This window comes from Callithrix jacchus, chromosome 4, assembly GCF_049354715.1.
Source record: "Callithrix jacchus isolate 240 chromosome 4, calJac240_pri, whole genome shotgun sequence".
In the NCBI taxonomy this organism is placed as follows: domain Eukaryota; kingdom Metazoa; phylum Chordata; class Mammalia; order Primates; family Cebidae; genus Callithrix; species Callithrix jacchus.
This window is the reverse complement of record NC_133505.1, coordinates 40,663,743-40,681,244: the sequence shown is the minus strand read 5'-3', so window position 1 is coordinate 40,681,244 and position 17,502 is coordinate 40,663,743. Positions and strand designations below refer to the sequence as shown.

The following is a 17,502-nucleotide window of genomic DNA, read 5'->3' as shown; positions in this document are numbered from 1 at the left end:
GCTAATTTTTAAATTTTTTGTAGAAACAAAGCCTTGCTACATTGCCCAGACTGGTCTCAAACTCCCAGGCTCAAGTGATCCTTCTGCCTTGGCCTTTCAAAGTACTGGGATTACAGGCTGGTATCCTTGGTGAATGGTTTATCTCTATTCTTTTTTTTTCTACATAGGGCTTCCATGTGATGGACAATAAACAACAGATGGGCTGGGTACAGTGGCTCATGTCTGTAATTCCAGCACTTTGGGAGGCCAAGGTGAGTGGATCGCCTGAGGTCAGGAGTTTGAGACCAGCCTGGCCAACATGGTGAAACCCCATCTCTACTAAAAATACAAAAATTAGCCAGGCATGGTGGTGGGTGCTTGTAATCCCAACTTCTCAGGAGGCTGAGGGTCTGTAAAAGCCCTAGACTCAGCCAGAGCAGGGCAGAGGGCAGAAGACAGAGAGACAACAGAATGACCAGCTGCAGAGAGGAGCTACCCTTTCTGCTGAGACCTTCAGAAGCCAGTGGAGATGTCTGAATGACCTGCTTCTCCCCAGGGCCTCCTGTCTGCTGAAGAGAGAAAGAGTGGCTAAGCCACTGCCTCTAGCCTCTCTGCTTCTTCTAATCATCTGCTTAATCCATTCACTGTTTATAATAATAATTTTGAAAACGATACCTAATTTTCCAATAGCATTTATTTATTTCTCTTTTGATTCCTTGTTTTATGACTTCAATGACTTTTAACATACAGTCTGAATCTTGTAATTTCATTATCTGAAGTGCTTATGGGTCTAATCCTGTGTCGTTTGTAGTGTAAGCAACGTCTCATTTGTTGTGGATTATTTCTTTGTGAATTTTCTAGTTTTTAATTATAAGTTCATATTGATCTTGAGACAGACCTTCATAGACTATTATATGGATTCGATTAATTAATTCATATAAAGGTGTTAGGCCCGGGGAAATAAAGTCACACTGGAAAGACTTTACGGGCATGGTGGCTCATGCCTGTAATTCCAGCCACTCAGGAGGCTGAATAGCAGGAGGATTACTTGAGGCCAGGAGTTTGAGACAAGCCCGGTCAACAAGCAAGACCCCATCTCTACATAAAAATAAAAATTAAAAAATTAGTCTGGTGTGGTGTCACATGCCTGTAGTCCCAGCTACTCAGGAAGCTGAAGTGGGAGGATTGCTTGAGCCCAAGAGGTCAAGGCTGCAGTGAGCCGTGATGGTGCCACTGCACTCCAGCCTGGGCAACAGAGCAGTATTCTGTCTCTACAAAAGAACAAAACCAAATGCTCTCTCATATGCCAGGCACTTTACTCATATTATCTTTTCCCTTTGTAACAACTGCAAAGGGAGTGATAGTCCATTTCACAGGCAAAAGGATCATTAATTTACAGTTAATTGAGAAACCCCAGTTAAAACCCAGGTCTGAGTGATTGTAAATTTTACATTTTCAAATGCATCCCATTATATCTCAGAATTATTATTGGGAAAAAACATCATCATTTGGATCTCATAAGTATTTTTTCTCAGTTTTAATTTTAAAGCAGATCAGTTACCCTCATGTCTCATAAAATGTGTTAAATAATTAATGGAACGGGGAAAACAATACATAAAACTATATAAATTGCCTTTAAAGTAGAGAAAGTTTAGTTCTCTATTTTATTTTTCCAATTTTGGATTTTGTTTATGTACAACAAAAGGAATTAACAAGAAGCTTACTTATGAGAAACCCCTAGGGCTTCCAGAATTGAATAAAAATGTGTCTGAGTTTTGCATTCCAAATACAACAAAGCAAATCCGTGTAATTTTAATCCCTTAATAAGGAGTTTGCAAATGTAGCCTCAGCATAAACAGTTTTACACCAGCAAACCAAGAAACTTGAAAGCTGATTGGTGGCAATACATTTCAGTAGTCAATCCTCTTTTACCCAGGCCCAAACAGGCTGCCAGATGTGCCCACCCTCAATGTCAGGTTCTGGGCAGCCCTGCTTCCACCCGTGGAGCTTTCCCAAGGATCATCTTCCAGGGACCAGCCAGGGATGCTCAGGAATTGCAAACTGTTTTAAATATCATCAGCATAAATTGCATGTGGTATGTGGAGTTAGGGGATCCAATTTTAACAAGATAGATTCAATTTATTATTTTAAACATATGTTATGAATGTATTTAAGTACTACTTTGGGTCTCTTGATTTAATCAATTTTCCACAAAAAAATGACTGCCTGTTCATTATTTGATATAAATTTAACATATGGTCTTCACATCTCAGATTTGGCTTTAAGCTACATTTTATTATATGAAATTAAAAACGTTTTTGTTGAGTCTTCATATCACTCTGTCACCCAGGCTGAAGTGCAGTGGTATGAACACATTTCATGCAGCCTCAACTTCTTGGGCTCAAGGGATCCTCCTGCCTCAGCCTCCCAAGTAGCAGGGACTGCACCATCATGCTCAGCTATTTTTTAAATTATTATTTTTTTGTAGAGATAAGGTCGCACCATGTTGTCTAGGCTGGTCTCAAATTCCTGGCCTCAAGTGATCCTCCCACTTCAGCCTCCCAAAGTGCTAAGATTAGAGGTATAAGCCACCATGCCCAGCCTTAAAAACATTTTTAATAACATTAAATAATTAAAATTACTCATTATCTTTGCCAATATATCCAAATGTGGGAAGATTATTTGTTCATTTATTTAGAAAAAAACAGATGATGCAAATAATTGCAGTCACTGGGAAATTAACTCCCTCAAACTAATTGGTCAGTTTTGCATTTTAGCTGTGAATTTATTTTTATATGACTCTGTGAGAAGCCCAGCCATCTTACAAAAAAAGTTGACATTATAAAAGTATTTTTTTCTGAAACAGCCACTGTGTATGAACTTTGCAAAACAAATTAAGTGACTTTAATACTATGACAGCAATACAAGTAAAATATTTTTAAAATTCGGTGTTTAAATTACTTCACTTTTATGAATAATCACTTTTATGATTTTATGAATAATAACTTTTGCTTCCTATTTAGTTAGCTTTCTCCAAGCATAAGCTTTCTTTTTTTTTCTTTTTTCCTTTTTCAGTTTCCACATGCTACAGTGTGAACTTTTCCATATGAAAACGTTTTTTCCACACCTGCTGTGATAAAACCTCTGGCTGCTGCATGAGAGTGTCCCTCCCAGATGCTTGTGGCCTGTGCAAGACTGGGTTGGATGCCCTCATGCTTGTCTGCACAAGCCAGTGCAAGGGTCTCTCTGAGCTCTGAAGGCAGGGTCAGGACTGTCACACATGCTTAGTTGCACTTAGCACTGCAGGGGCTCTCCAGGGGGCAGCACCTAATATATATTCACAAGCGTAGCCCACGGGCTCCTGACCAATGCTGGGTATTTCCTATCTTTCTAATTTTGATCTAACTGGTATAAAGTAGCTATCTTACCAACATGAGTTTTTCATTTCAATTATTGTATTTATCATTTCTAGCAGCTCTTTTTTCTAGGTTCCTTCAAAACTGCCATATCACTTTTCACTTTTTCTTCTTTCCTATTTCTTTGAAATAATAAAATTAGAGTTTTTGTAACACGTATCAGACAGTTGTAGTATTTAATTCAAGTTTTTATTTTTTGATACAGAGTCTCACTCTGTCATTCAGGCTGGAATGCAGTGGCACAATCTCGGCTCACTGGCCAACCTTCACCTCCCAGATTCAAGTGAAGTGATTCTCCTGCCTCCTGAGTAGCTGGGATTACAGGCATGCACCACCACACTTGGCTAATTTTTTGTTGTTGTTGTTGGTATTCTTAGTAGAGAATGGGTTTCACAATGTTGGACAGGCTGGTCTTGAATTCCCAACCTCAGGTGATCTGCCTGCCTTGGCTTCCCAAAGTCCTGGGATTACAGACATAAGCCACCTCACCCAGCCAGATAGTTGTAACATTTAAAGTCTTTACATGAAGCTGCCACGAGACCGTAGAGCACCTTTACACAAATTAGAACAAGTGGCCTTTTTTCTTTTGGAGGCAGGATCTTGTTCTGTCTCCCAGGCTGGAATACAGTGGCACAATCACAGCTCACTGCTGCCTCAACCTCCCTGGGCTCAAGCAATCCTCCTACCTCAGCCCTACAAGTAGCTGGCACATACCAGCATGCCTGGCTAATTTTTTTTAACTTTTCTTGTAGAGACAGGGTCTTACTAGGTTGCATAGGCTGGTCTTGAACTCCTTGCTTCAAATGATCCTCTCACCTCAGCCTCCCAAAGTGCTGGCATTATAGGCATAAGCCACCACCTCTGCAAAAGTTATATTATTATGTCACAAAACCAGACCAGCTCTGCCAGGCAGAACTTTTCAGCATGGTGGTGGCACAAAAATGCACCCACACTCTCACCACTCACGCAGTCTCTGGGTCCTGGGACACATAGCTGTTGGTGGCCACATACTCTATGACATCCCTGCCCCCAGGTGTTAGATTTAGAGTCCTACAGCTACAGAAATTGGACTTCTAGGGCACTGACCTGAAGCCTAATTTCCTTGTGTCTCTAGTTATCTTTTATTATATGCTGGTCATTATATTTGAAACATTATTTGTGGGAATAATTTAAGGGCTAAGATGAAGGTGATTTACTCTGTAGAAAATGTGTGTTTGCATCTGCTAGGAGCTTGGGAGCGCTGTCAGTCTTGAGCTATCCAAAGTCAAGGCTTGGGGGTTCCCTGGATAATACAGGCAAAAAGAGCCAGGCTGTAATTCTGGCAGGTTGGTTCACTTCTAGTTCACTGGGGAAAAGGGTATGTCCTGATAGATTTCCCACCTAGGATGGCGCTGGGCTGTGAGACAGATTCTTTCATTGAAAGAGGCCATTGGGCTGGACGCAGTGGTTCTCAGCAATTTGGGAGGCCAAAGCAGAAGGATTGCTTGAGGCCAGGCGGTCAAGACTAGCCTGGGCAGCATAGTGAGACATTTTCTCTACAAAAAGAAAATAAAAGAAGAAAGAGAGAGAGGAAGAAAGAAAAAGGAAGGAAGGGAGGGAGGGAGGGAAAAACATATCAAAAGAAGCTCGACCCTCCACCCTCCCCTGGTGGGCAAAGTTCCCTGGAGAGAGAACAGCCTCTGGACTCCTCTCTCCTTTGGTTCCTGTTGCCTACAGAGTGATGCTGTTTCACCTTGTCAGTTATTTGCAGAAGATGTTTTCAGTATTTTCTTTTTTTTTTTGAGATGGAGTCTTATTCTGTTGCCCAGACTGGAGTGCAGTGATGTGATCTTGGCTCACTGCAACCTCTGCCTCCCGGGTTCAAGCAATTCTCCTGTCTCAGCCTCCCAAGTAGCTGGGATTGCAGGTGCCCACCACAATGCTTGGCTGATTTTTGTATTTTTAGTAGAGACACAGTTTCATCATGTTGTCCAGGCTGGTCTCGAACTCCTGACCTCATGTGATCTGCCCACCTTGGTTTCCCAAAGTGCTGGGATTACCAGTGTAAGCCACCATGCCTGGCCTGTTTTCAGTATTTTATTCAACTTATTTAGTTGTTTTTAGCTGAAGGGTTGCTTGAGAGAGTTATATTCCTATTACCAGAAAAAGGAAGTCCTGTTGTTTTAATTTAATTTCTTTGATTAGTGGTAAATCCTAGTGTCTTTTCTTATATTGGTAGCAGTTCAAGCTTCCTCTTCTGTGAAATGCCTACTCATTCCCTGTGACCTTTACTCTTATAGTCTCCTGGCTTTCTCTTGTTGATTTGTGGATGTTCCTTAAATACTCTAGATACTAATTCTGTGTTAATTTTACATGTTATATCTTTTCGTAGTTTATTATCCATCCAATACTTTTATGATGTCTTTTACTTGATAGAAATCCTTAATTGTGACACAGGCAAGTTCAACATATTGTTCTCCTCTAGAAGGTTTGCAATTTGTTGACGTCTTCCTTGTTAATTGTCATTCAGACAAAGCCAGTATTTCCAGCGTCATTCCACCTGAATAAAGTAGAGGGATACTGGTCTCCCTCTTTTGTTCACTGAGCCTGTATTCTCAGTCTAAGTCTGCAGAGTTGGTGACCTTATCACACGGCTGCTTCATTCATTAGCTTGCAATAAAAACCGTAAGTTTCTCACATGTATTGCTGTTAAATCATTCTACCCCCTCATCATGTGCTTATGAAGCTAAGTTTTAGACAGAAAGGCAGAATACAGATCTCTATTATTCTTCATTTTCGTTCAGTCCACCATTCCAGGCTGCAAAGTTATTTTTGGACCCTGATTTTGTCATCCAGTACTTTGGCTGCCCCAGTTTTTTGCCACCTGAAACTTTGATAAATATGTCATCCATTTCCATGTCCAAGTAGCTGAGAGAATGCTGAACATGAGAGGACTAGGGCCAGAGCCCTGGACCATGCCCTCAGAGTCCTCTTTCAGGCAGATATTGATGAATTAATGATGGCATTCCTCCAAAATTTATTGAGAACAACTCTCTGTCACTCCCCCAAAAAAAAATTATATATAAGATATAAATCACAACACACACTTGTGAGTGCTTTTGTTTACAAACCACTCTTTTATAGATTATATCTCTTTTTTTTTGAGATGAAGTCTTACTTTGTCACCCAGGCTAGAGTGCAATGGCACGATCTCAGCTCACTGCAGCCTCTACCTCCCAGGTTCTGGCAATTCTCCCCCCTCAGCCTCCCAAGTAACTGAGACTACAAATGTGTGCCACCATGCCTGGCTAATTTGTTGTGATTTTAGTAGAGATGGGGTTTCATCATATTGGCCAGGCTTGTCGCAAACTCCTAACCTCAAGTGATCCGCTTGCCTGGCCTTCCAAAGTGCTGAGATTACAGATGTTAGCCACCACCCCTGGCCAGATTATCTCTTTTGAGTCCTCTTTAGGACAGGCAGGAATAAAGTCACTTAGCCACACCCACATTTCCACATTCTTCTTAGGGTTATTACTAGGAAATGAATCAAACGCTTTGCTGAAATTTGGGTGTACCATGTCTCTAGTACTAGCAGAAGTATTTCAAATGTGAAGGAGAGCAGTCCAGTGTGAATTGCTCTGGTGTGAATGCAGGAGCTCCCTTTTATAACTGCATATTATTTGTTCATCATTTATCGCCAGATTCCTTCCTCAAAGGTCTCCAACGCAAATTATCTCACTCTTCAGGACCAGGATGGTCAAGAAGATGCTCTTAGGGTCCTGTTTATCCAAGGTGGCTGTTTACCCTTTCTACCCAGAAATTCAGGGGAGCCTGGTAAAGCCCTCTTCTAGGTCCCAGGACTGACTTCCCCTGGTGGGAGGTAAAAAGCAGAAGGCAGTGTTCCTCCAACTGGGGAGTCCTGTCCCATAAATGAATTATGAAATGAACTTAGTAGGCCGTGACAAGCACGTCTTTCTAAAAAATAGAATGAATAGAATAGAAAATATTAGCAAGCTCTGTAATGTTAAATTAAATTTGGTCTACAGCTGCCTGCAAGTAGCAAAGTGCAACTTAACTTAGTGTGTAAACAAACTGTAACCTAACTTCTTCTAACAAATAGCTGTCTCGGCCAATCCCAGCAGCTAAGCTTCAGTCAGTCACAGGCTGCCAACTGAATAGATCACGTCTGCGTAGGGCAAACACCAATCTGTAACCAATCAATCTGTTTCTGTATGTCACTTCCTTTTCTGTCTATAAATACTGCCTGTCCATTGCGGGGTAGAGTTCTGTGAACCTTTCCTATTTCTAAGTGCTTCCCAGTTCATGAATTTTTTTTTTTTTTTTTTTGAGACAGGGTCTCACTTTCGCCCAGGCTGTGTGCAATGGTATGATCATAGCTCACTGTAGCCTGGAACTCATGGGCTCAAGTGACCCTCCTGCCTCAGCCTCCCAAGTAGCTGAGATCACACTGCCATGCTGGTGTGCCTAATTTTTTTTTTGGAAACAGGGTTTCACTATATTGCCCAGACTGGTCTCAAACTCCTGGGTTCAAGTGATCCTCCCAGCTCAGCCTCCCAAAGTGTTGGATTGCAGGCATTAGCCACCACACCCAATATGAATCATTATTTGCTCAAATAAACTTGGCTAAATTTTATCAACAAGGTTCTTCTTTTAATAATAAGTAGTAAGGGTGCATACATTTTATTTTATTTTTGGAAAAAAATGTAGGTTATTTATTTTAAGCATATAAACATATGACCCTTTCTTAAAAGGTGCTACAGTAATAGTAATCTATTTTTATGTGGAAAGTGTTTGTGAATATAGAACAAATTTATGCAAAATAAGATGTAAATTATTCTTCTAGATGTAAAGGGATGAATATTTTTAAAAGTACACAGTTATGACATACTACCCACTCTATCAAGCAGACCTAGAGGGATTCTGGAAGGCAGAGCTTTCAGCAACCCAAAAAAATTAGTCAGTATTATTACACAGAATTAGAGATTGCTGTGATTTTTTATTCCATTTGACGTCTTGATTAGAATGAAACTAGTAAGAATGAAGCTTTACAAACGTTGCAATATTACTGTATCACTGTGACATGGCTTTACGTTGATTACATGTAGAGAACGAAATCACATTAGAATTAAGGCAATAGCAGCATGTGCAAACCAAGCACATTACCCTGATATGGTCCCTGATAGAAAGCTCTTTTGGTTAGCTGAGGTTGATATTGCTGCGTGCAGGTCATTGCTCTGAAGGAGAAGCTATGAATAGCTTCATTTATGAAAAGCTCTGGCCCACAATAGCCAGAAGAAGTGTCTGGTAATCTCCACTCGTGTCACCTGCAATCATTGTGCCCAGGGTCTTCTGATACATCTGAGGGAACATTTGTTTTATTTGTACAAGATCAATCTCACCTCGAGTGACCACAGTCCTGACCAGGGTGGAGTCATCTGTGCCAGCACCTTTCATGGCGTAGTAGAGCCTCTCAGCAAAGAAGGCAGGGTGGTTCAGGGCACGCTGCAAGATGGTCTTCAAACCACTTTCCACATATCTGGAAAACTCAAGGCTCACACTGCTTAACAAATCTTGATTAGCCATCCTGGAATAAGCCTCCATGGTAGCTCTCAGCTCTCACCTTAAAGCTTCTCGTGGCAAGGATCATGTTAAAGCAAGATTCATCGGTCCCTAGTCTCCCCTCGCTAGCTTGATAGAGACGCTGAGCATCTTCCTGAGCCATTTGGTGGTTTACACTCTGGTTTTCATCATGATTTCCCTGGCACATGGACATAAGTAAGCGTTCAAAATGTCTTGATGTATCTGACCTAATGTCCTCTTCAAGGTCCCGTCCAAATTCTGACTGATAACATCTGACAGTTTCTCGGATTTCCTGATTTGTTCGGGTGCACAAAATTTCAATCAATACACGTTCCTGAGTTCCTGCTCCCTGCATCGCTTTCCGTAAGCTCCAGGCATCGTAATACGTAAGAGGCATGAATAGGGCCAGGATCAGTTCTTCCGTATTTCCACTTAACTCTGATTTGAGATCTTTGATTAAATCCTTGCCATACGAGGTCTTAAATGCTGCTTTAACTTTTTGCCTCTGATTATTGGAACGGTTGGCCACCACATCCACAATTGCCTGTTCGTCTGTCCCAAAACCCTTCATTGCCTTACGGAGAATTTCTGCATCTCTCATAGCATTGAAGTGGGCAGCTGGTTGGATAGTTCCTTGAATGCCGTGAGTCATTGCAGCAGGCTGATTAGGGTAAGTAGGCTGTCCTCCAGGATACTAAGAAGGCATCTGTCCTCCAGGAAAGCCACCAGGTAGTGGGACCTGTGCTGGACCACCTCCATAAGACTGTGAAGGTGGCTGTGGATAGCCAGAAAAGCCTGCTCCACCTGGTGGAACTCCAAATCCATGGCCTGGAGGAACTCCGGGATAGGATGGAGCTCCCCCTGGCTGTGGGGCACCAGGATAGCCTCCAGGGGCTGGATAACCTCCAGGCGCAGGGTAGCCTCCAGCTCCTGGATAGCCACCACTTGGCACTTGTGGGTAGGCACCTCCCCCCATTGGAGGAAAGCCACAAGGATAAGGATACTGACCAGAAGGGGGAAAAGAAGACCCCTGACCTGCAGGAGGATACCCAGGGAAAGGTAGGTAGCCTGTTGGGGGATAGCTGGGTATGACATTCTGACCCGGGCAGCAGCATCACAGCCAAACCTGTTCATCTGCCGGGTACATACATTTTTAAAATTTCCCTTTCAGTTATCAATTATATGTATGTGTGCTGGCTTAGAATCTAAAATATCTTTTTTTTTTTTTTTTTTTTTTTTTTGAGACAGAGTCTCACTCTGTCGCCCAGGCTGGAGTGCAGTGGCAAATCTTGGCTCACTGCAATCTCTACATCCCAGGTTCAAGCAATTCTCCTGCCTCAGCCTCCCGAGTAGCTGGGATTACAGGCATTTGCCACCCACTCAATTCATTTCTGCATTTTTTTATTGCATTTTAGGTTTTGGGGTACATGTGAAGAACATGCAAGATTGTTGCACAGGTACACACATGGCAGTGTGATTTGCTGTCTTCCTCCCCATCGCCTATATCTGGCATTTCTCCCCATGCTATCTCTCCCCAACTCCCCACCCCCCCACTGTCCCTCCCCTATTTCCCCCCAACAGACCCCAGTGTGTGAAGCTCCCCTCCCTGTGTCCATGTGTTCTCACTGTTCAACACCCACCTATGAGTGAGAACATGCGGTGTTTGATTTTCTGTTCTTGTGTCAGTTTGCTGAGAATGATGTTTCCAGGTTCATCCATATCCCTACAAAGGACACAAACTCATCGTTTTTGATGGCTGCATAGTATTCCATGGTATATATGTGCCACATTTTCCCTGTCCAGTCTATCATCGATGGGCATTTGGGTTGGTTCCAGGTCTTTGCTATTGTAAACAGTGCTGCAATGACCATTCATGTGTATGTGTCCTTATAGTAGAACGATTTATACTCCTTTGGATATATACCCAGCATTTTTGTATTTTTAGGAGAGACAAGGTTTTGCCATATTGGCCAGGCTGGTCTCGAACTCCTGACTTCAGGTGATCCGCCTGCCTCTGCCTCCCAAAATGCTGGGATTACAGGCATGAGCCACCAGGCCTGGTCTAAAATATATTTCTTACTGTGGGTCCTAATCAAAGAAGCTTACAAGCAGGTTGGGCATGGTGGCTTACACCTGTAATCCCAGCACTTTGGGAGGCTGAGGCAGGTGGATTACCTGAGGTCAGACTTCAAGACCAGCCTAACCAACATGGTGAAACCCCTTCTCAAATAAATACAAAAAATTAGCCAGGAGTGGTGGCACATGCCTGTAATCTCAGCTACTTGGGACGCTGAGGCAGGAGAATTGCTTGAACCCAGGAGATGGAGGTTGCAGTAAGCCGAGATTGCACCATTGCACCACAGCCTGGCTAACAGGAGCAAAACTCTGTCTCAAAAACAAACAAACAAACAAGGGTTGAAAGCAACTGACATAGTGACTAAATTTGTACCCTTTTGAGTCAGCTGGAACTGGGCTCAGCTATGTGGCTTTGGGCAAATAACTTAACTTCTCCAAGAAAATTTCCTCACCAATAAAGCAAGGTTGTAATATCCATCTCCTTAGATTGTTATATGAAGATTAAATAAGTGCAAATTGCTTAGTTGAGCACCGGGAATGTAATGTGTTCAGAAGATGTGGTGATTATTTTCTAGCTTTAAAGATATGCACACATGGCCTTGTTTCTTTCTCATTCCCAGCTCTATTAATTTCACTTCCTACTTTCTATTTTCAGCCATTTGGAGAAGTAAGTCTGCGGCTCTCTAGCAATCCTGGATTTTATGGATATTATCTCTCCCATCTCAGAGGGTTTCAAGGCCCATAAACCTGCTCCTCCCACAGCTTGCGGTTCCGGGGGTGGATGAACTGCTCTGTGTCCCAGCCTACTCTCCGCGGTTGAGGATTGGTGTCCCGGGATCTTTGGTTACGGAGGGTACAGGTGAGGGTTTTGTTTTTAAACCGGGCTTTCTCCTTCCTTTTCCTCTGAGGAAAGGAAACCTTTTTCCTGCCTGTCTGCCCAACATTGCAAGCTCTTCCTCACTTTCCCTCACAGGTCTGCACTCTCCTGCTGAGCCCAGCATATTTCCTTTCCTTCTTCCCTGTGCCCGTTCCTTGGCCACAGGGTTGAGGTATGCTCATGCCCCTGCCCCTCCCTTCCCTCCACCTCCATTCTGGCATGTTGGTCTCACTGTTCTCAGACTGGGGTGCTAGGGCAATTTGCTCTTTGTTTGCGGGGAGCTGTCCAGCTGTAATGCCTTCCCTGGGCTGGGCTGCTCCAAACTTGGGCTCCAGCCAAGGTCCATGAAGGAGAGGGGTTTGGGGATGGAGACTGTGGACCCCATCTCCTCCTGGGAATGGGCACCTGGATGGCAGCTTTATGGCCATGTGAGAGCAGAGCAGACATCACTCATTCCATCCTCATTCATTCACTCACTCACAATAAGTGATGCAGATACCCAAGATGACTAAGAAATGGCCCCTGCTTTCAAAAAGCTCAGTCCAGTCCCATGATGCCCTTGGGCACACCCCCTCAAAAAAGTTGTATCAAGCAGTGGGGTAGGGGGAAGTGACCTCTAAGAAGGATATAACCGTGGAAATTATCTATCTTAATGATACATGTAAATTCAACTATGTAAAAGAGTTTTATAGAGTGGGAAAAAGAACCAGAATCAAGTAAATTTGAGGGATGAAGCCAAGCGTGCTTCTAGAAAAGTCTGTTTGCATTTCAAAGGTTTCTCTCCTTTCCACAGTGGCTCGCTCATACCTATAATCTCAGCAATTTGGGAGGTCAAGGCGGGGAGGGTGACTTGAGTTCAGGAGTTCAAGACCAGCCTGGGCAACATAGGGAGACCTTATCTCCATAAAAAAGTTCAAAAATCAGCCAGGTATGGTGGCATGTGCTTGCAGTCTATTAGGGAGGCTGAGGTGAGAGAATCACTTCAGCCCAGGAGTTCAAGTTTGCAGTGAGCTATGATGGTGTCACTGCACTCCAGCCTAGGTAACAAAATGAGACCCTGTCTCTAAAAAAAAAATCAAGTTTAAATTTAAATTTAAAAATAGGAGATTCTCTTCTTTTAAATAGTCTAGAAACCGAAACCATTCTTGTTTTTCTTTTCTGGTTACCTCTTTAGTGTCCGGTGTTGGGAGGGCAGCAGGGTGCTGGAGCTCACTTCTAGGCCACACTGACCGTAACATTAAACCGTGAGATGCCCACTGCTCACAGCTATGGTTATTTCCAGGACGCCACTTCCGGAAACAAGGCCTCAAGTGACTGGCTGTGGGGCATTCTTCTCCCTTCGAAAGTGTCAGATAAATATCACTTAGAAAAAACTTTGTGGGCTGGGCGAAGTGGCTCACGCCTCTAATCCCAGCTCTTTGGGAGGGCAAGGTAGGTGGATCACCTAAGTTCGGGAGTTCAAGAACAGTGTGACCAGCATGGAAAAACCCCGACTCTACTAAAGATACAAAATTAGCCAGGCATGGTGACATATGCCTGTAACCCCAGCTACTCAGGAGGCTGAGGCAGGAGAATTGCTTGAACCCGGGAGGCAGAGTTTCCAGTGAGCCAAGATGGTGCTGAGCCAAGATCACACCATTGCACTCCAGCCTGGGTAACAAGAGGGAAACTCCATCTCAAAAAAAAATTTTTTTTGCAATTGGTAAAACAGTAAGGAATGAAACAGACACTTCTCAAATACTCCAAGATTATACATGCTTTTCAGCGTGTGTAATCCAATAAAGCTACTGGAACTAGGCTTTAATATTCAAAAAAGACTATTCAGTTAGATAGGAACTATTTGCCTACAAATATTGGCCAAAAATAGGTTAAAAATTGTTTTAAATCTGTGCTTTACAAAACATGTGGACTTTTAAAAAACATGTCAAGCAAATTTCAAAAGAAATAGCCATTATGGGAAGGTCGTTAAGCAGAGCCCTAATCCTGAAAACATAACTACCAAAGATACTAGTTGTCACTTGTAACCAAAAGAAAAAAAAAAGATATTAGTAGCTAATAATTAGCAGACAATACCCATATATAGATAACATTTTTATGCCTATATATATATATATTTTTTTTTTTGAGACAAAGACTCACTCAGGCTAGATGTGATCCAGGCTTATGGCAGCCTTGACCATAAGCTCCTGGGCTCAGCTGATCTCCCACCTCAACCACCCAAATAGCTGGGACCAGAGGCACGAACCACCATGCCCAGCTAATTTTCTTATTTTCTATAGAGACAGGATTTTGCCATGTTGCCCAGGCTGCTCTTGAACTCCTGGGCTCAAGGGATCTACCCGCTTTGGCTTCCCAAAGTGCTGGGATTACAGGCATGAGCCACACACCTGGCCATATTTTCCATATTTTATTTATTTTTATTCTGAAACAAAATATGTTTATTTAAGAAAGGCCATCCAGCCTGGCCAAAGTGGTAAACCCCGTCTCTGCTAAAGATACAAAAATTAGCCAAACGTGGTTGTGTGCGCCTGTAGTCCCAGCTATTTGGGAGGCTGAGGTGGGAGAATTGCTTGAGCCCAGGAAACGCAGGTTGCAATGAGCTGAGTTGGCACCACTGCCTGGGAGACAGAGCAAGACTGTCAAAAAAAAAACAAAACCCAAACTAGAGAGGTACAGGACGTAGAAAGTGGGCCTCTCCGGTAATTCTGTCTCTGGAAACAAACCTCAGAAACAGCCGAGGCCTAGCCCATCCTCTATAGAACGCTGGTGCAGAAACCCTCTTCCGGGTGTGTATGTAACACGGGCAGACTCTGTGCTTCCATCAGATGGTTTTGAATACATCTTTCTCGTGGGAGGACAGGATGGAATGGGGTGGACAGGCCTATGCAGCACACTGCCAGCCCCCCAGCATTTCTTCAGCTGGAGTCCCCTGAAAAAGAGAAGGAACAGGGAAGAGGAAGAGCTGGGAGGTGGCAAGTGATTGCGGTGTCGACAATAGAGGAGGCCCTTGTGGCAAATTTATCAGCAGAGGCAATCGGGAGGCAGGGCGGCACTCGCTCATCCGCCTTGACTCCAAGTGAGCATCCGAGTCAGCCCCTCTCCATTCCCCACAATGTTAAGGGCCATGGGGAGGGCAGGGCAGGGCCAGCTGCTGACAGCTCCTGCAGGTGGACAGCATCAGCCATGCTTCTAGCACAGGGGCAGAGAGGGATGTCAGACAGCAACCACTCAGAGGAAAGCCCTCTCCCAGGGAGCCAGGCCTGTGATGCAGATGACATTGATTATTTCTTCCTACCCCTCCCCTCCAATTCACCCAGTGTCAGCCATGCATTAGGCAGAGAGGCTGGGCCAGTCCCTGTCATGGCAGAGCTGCCCTCCTAGGGTGATGATGGACACTGAACAGGTAAGATGGAGGAACAGGGGACCCAACTCATTTAGGGAGGTGTGTTCAAGGAAAGCCTTTTTGCAAGCCATGTGTAAACTAAGTTCCACATACATCCCCCTTCCCCTGACCAACATCTTCCCAAAGGCAGTAACTTCATCCTGGCATCACCTGGAAACTTGGTCTATTCTGGCCAAAGCCTCCTTCCTAAGGCCTTCCTTTTAGTTCTCCTGTTCAAGACTGAGTTTATAGCTCACTGTTCCCAAAGCACACCACCTATCTGTGTGCCTGTTTAAGAAGCCCTATACAAAACAGCAAGGGTGGGCTTTTGCCATGGGGGCATCTGGACAGTGGCTTTGATGCCCAGCCTAATGTGGATGCCCCACATTCAGCTGGAAGACTGCCTCTCCTTTCCCCCTGGAAGCCTGGGGCAGGAGTTGGGTTTAGCTACAGGAGGACAAGTTCCCTGTGGAAAAAGTGGGGGTGGTTTTAGGCAGGACACACTGTTTTATGGAGAGCCGCCTCAGCACTGCAGGTAACCCAGTTTCTGCGAGTCCCCAGTGCAGCCTTAAGGAACAGGCAGCTGTGCCATAGGTTTGAGTGTGCAGCAGCCAGCAGCCCCGCTGCTAGACATGGAGAATGCGGGGAGCAGAGGGTAGCTTGGGCCATTGCAAGTTTGTTCTTCTCTACTTCCTGTCCTGTGGCCTTGGCGATGCTCTCCCCATCCTAGTCCCAGCCAAGTTCGTATGGCCTTTAAGCACCTACAGACCCAGAAGCAAGACACCCACTGCAATTGCTAATTCCAGAAAGGCCGTTACAAAAGCTGTGTAACAGAAGTACTGCAGTACAAGTCTCCTCCCTCCTCCACTTTCTGCCTTCCGAGCAAGGGTGTGTGCGTGGACTTGCAGGGGCAGGGGCAGGGGCCAGGAGGCTGCTAGAGCTGGGTAGGATTGGATTCTGCCTTCTACCAGGCAGCCTCACCCTCTAGCTCTAGACAGGCTTGCTGTCTGCACCCCACCACCCCCATTCTCTCCAGAGTCCACGCCACATTTCTTGCACTGACACCACCTCTAGTGAGGTGTAATCCCAAAGTACTGGGATTACAGGCATGAGCCACTGTGCCCGGCTCGTGAAAAAAAGTATTTTCGGAAGAGGAATACAAGCAGGCTGTGGAGCAATCACTTGCTAGAGAAATTTCCAAGACTAAAAGGAAGCCAAGTGCTAATATCTAAGACAATGGAAAAAAAGGCCTCAAGGGCATTTCAGAAATCATTAGAGCAGCCCCTCCCATCACAGACCCAGAGGCCTAGGAGGAGACTTGTTACCTGGTCCAGGCCCAGGGTCCTGCTGCCCTGCCCAGCTTTGAGACAGAGCTGCCCACATCCCAGCTGCTCCATGTCCAGCTATGGCTCAAAGGGCACCAGATATGGCTTGGGCTGCCATTCTGGAGTGTGCAACCCGTAAGCCTTGGCAGCTCCCATGTGGCGTTAAGTCTGCATGTGCACAGACTGCGCATGAAGAAGGCTTGACAGCTTTCCCTAGATTTCAGAGAATGTATGAGAAAGGCTGGGTGCCCAAGGCAGAAGCCTGCCACAAGGGAGGAGAGATGTGGAATTGGAATCCCCACACAGAGTCCCCATCAGGGCACTGCCTAGTGGAGCTGTGGGAAGGGGACTGCCATGCTCCAGACCTCAGAATGGTAGAGCCATGGGCAGCTTGCCTCCTGAGCTTGGAAAAGCTGCAGGCACTCAACTTCAACCAAGAGCACCCCCAGGGGCTGCACCCTGCAAAGCCACAGGGCCAGAGCTCCCCAGTGGGACAGGGAGTCAAACGAGATTATTTCAAAGCTTTAAGATTTAATGACTGCCCTGCTGGATTTAGGACTTGTGTGGGGTCTCTTGCCTCTTTCTTTTGGCGAATTTCTCTCTTTAAAAATGAGAATGTTTATTTGATGCCTGTACTACCACTGTATCTGGGAAGTAAGTAACTTGTCTTTCATTTCACAGGCTCAGAGGTGGAAGAAATTCATCTCTGGGTGAGACTTTGGACTTGGGACTTTTGACTGATTGATAGTGAAACAAGTTAAGACTTTTGGGGACTATTGGGAAGGGATGATTGTATTTTGCAGTGTGAGAAGGATATGAGATTTGGAGGGTCATGGGGCAATATGACATGGTTTGGATATTTGTCCC

At 44.5% G+C, this 17,502-nt stretch overlaps 1 long non-coding RNA gene and 1 pseudogene across 51 annotated transcripts in view; one reads left to right on the top strand and one right to left on the bottom strand.

The window, feature by feature from the left end:
- The window catches only part of LOC118153111 (zinc finger protein 76), a 61,587-nt gene that overhangs the window by 26,080 nt on the left and 18,005 nt on the right, over positions 1–17,502 (top strand). For 26 of the 50 annotated variants that reach the window (XR_013534135.1, XR_013534130.1, XR_013534129.1 and 23 more), the window contains exons 6-8: positions 168–251; positions 9,579–9,645; positions 11,707–11,910. The exons of 3 other annotated variants lie outside the window; for them this stretch is intronic. This is a non-coding gene — a long non-coding RNA (zinc finger protein 76). Of the gene's footprint in view, positions 1–167; positions 252–9,578; positions 10,035–10,390; positions 10,433–11,706; positions 11,911–12,024; positions 12,101–17,316; positions 17,392–17,502 lie in introns of all 50 variants that reach the window. 21 more of the 50 variants (XR_013534104.1, XR_013534103.1, XR_013534100.1 and 18 more) reach the window with 12 other exon arrangements.
- LOC144582117 (annexin A7 pseudogene) lies at positions 6,453–9,965 on the bottom strand (annotated as a pseudogene). The gene has a single exon (XR_013534097.1). The product of XR_013534097.1 is annotated as an annexin A7 pseudogene (transcript).